The sequence below is a fragment of the Capricornis sumatraensis genome, chromosome 10, assembly GCF_032405125.1.
Source record: "Capricornis sumatraensis isolate serow.1 chromosome 10, serow.2, whole genome shotgun sequence".
In the NCBI taxonomy this organism is placed as follows: domain Eukaryota; kingdom Metazoa; phylum Chordata; class Mammalia; order Artiodactyla; family Bovidae; genus Capricornis; species Capricornis sumatraensis.
Window position 1 is genome coordinate 84083825 of NC_091078.1, and position 1926 is coordinate 84085750.

Consider the following 1926-nt stretch of genomic DNA (forward strand, 5'->3'; position numbering starts at 1 on the left):
TGCAGGCTTTTCTCTAGCTATGGCAAGTGGAGGCTACCCTCTAGTTGCAGTGTTTCGGCTTCTCATTGCAGTGGCTTCTCTTGCTGTGGAACACAGGCTCTAGGTGCATGGGCTTCAGTAGTTGGCAGGATTCTTAACCACTCGACCTCCAGAGAAGTACGGTAAAGTGACTTCTAACAGTACATCAGCCAGTGTGTGCTGTCTCCTCCTTAAAATGCTAAGCTTACGCATCACTAGTTAATTCCTATTTGGAAGAATCAAAGGTAACTAAATGTTTTTAAAAAGTGAGACTGGACCCTTTTTTGGGGAGGGGAGCAGAGGTCACGCAGCCTTGGGAAACAGAAGCAGTTTAACAGTCAGGGGCAATACAGATAGCAAAGGGAAAGCCAGTTTCGTCTGCAGTCTTGGATCTCAAGAAGGCTTGTTAGGTAAAGGGGAGAAGGTCGTTCTCTTAAACTGGAACCCAGTTAACATATTAGATATCTTATAATGAATAACAATTCCTTTATGGTCATTAATGTTATACTTCAACTGAAGTCATAGCACAGAGATGGCTATGAAAATGTATCTTGAGGGCTTTAAACACCCAGCAGAGAAGAATTTGAACTGTAAAAGTCTTTCCTTCTGCTCAGTGCAATGAAAACTCTCTGGAGTAGAACTCAGAAGATCTCAGTAACATTGAGAAATTCATTGAAATTCTCTGAGTTTCCATTTCTTTTCTGCAAAATGGGTCTAATGCCGCCCCCTGACCCCTGAGCTAATAGCTCGCTGCAGTCAAAGCAATAAAATACCTGAAAAAACATTGAAGGCAAAGATAGATGTTAAGAATACAGACTCTGCAGTTATCCAACCTCTGTGGCTTTCCTGGGTAATCTTGATCCCATTACTCGCCCTCTGAGCTCCAGCTTCCAAAAAGGGGATAATATACCTACCTTGATTTAAGAATGTAAAATAGCCACTGATTTAAGAATGAGATGGGATCATGCCTTCAACAGTGCAAGCACAGTGCCTGGCACATAACAAGATCTCAGTAATTCAAGCTATTATTTGTAAAGTGCTACTCAAATGTGATCTCCAGTAGCATATTGGGCACCTACTGACCTGGGGAGTTCATCTTTCAGTGTCCTATCTTTTTGCCTTTTCATACTGTTCATGGGGTCCTCAAGGCAAGAATGCTGAAGTGGTTTGCCATTCCCTTCTCCAGTGGATGTGAGAGTTGGACTATAAAGAAAGCTGAACGCTGAAGAACTGATACTTTTCAACTGTGGTGTTGGAGAAGACTCTCAAGAGTCCCTTGGACTGCAAGGAGATCCAACCAGTCCATCCTAAAGGAGACCAGTCCTGGGTGTTCATTGTAAGGACTGATGTTGAAGCTGAAGGAGCTGACTCATTGGAAAAGACCCTGATGCTGGGAAAGATTGAGGGCAGGAGGAGAAGGGGACGACAGAGGATGAGATGGTTGGATGGCATCAACGACTCAATGGACATGGGTTTGGGTGGACTCCAGGAGTTGGTGATGGACAGGGAGACCTGGCGTGCTGCGGTTCATGGCCTCACAAAGAGTTGGACACGACTGAGCGACTGAACTGGACTCAAATGTGATAATCCTTCAAAGAAGCTCTAAATTTTTTTTTTCTGAGGTTCCTTAAGCATTTCTTTCATTCAGTAGTTGCTTTTCTTCCTCTTGTGAGCACACTCTCTTCTTACCCGGACACAGTGACTCTGTCTCTGAAAGAGAAATAGGGGCCTCAGTGCTAGAATCAAGGCTGCAGAAAAGGGTTGAGAACATGAGATCCGGCTTGTGGTTTGATTGGAAACAAGTGGTCAGGAGCCCTTGAGCCATTCTGCAGGCCCCAGTGTGAACCATGTTAGCTCCTGACTACTCTGGATCCCAGAACAAACCCAGAGATTAAAGGACAACAGGTA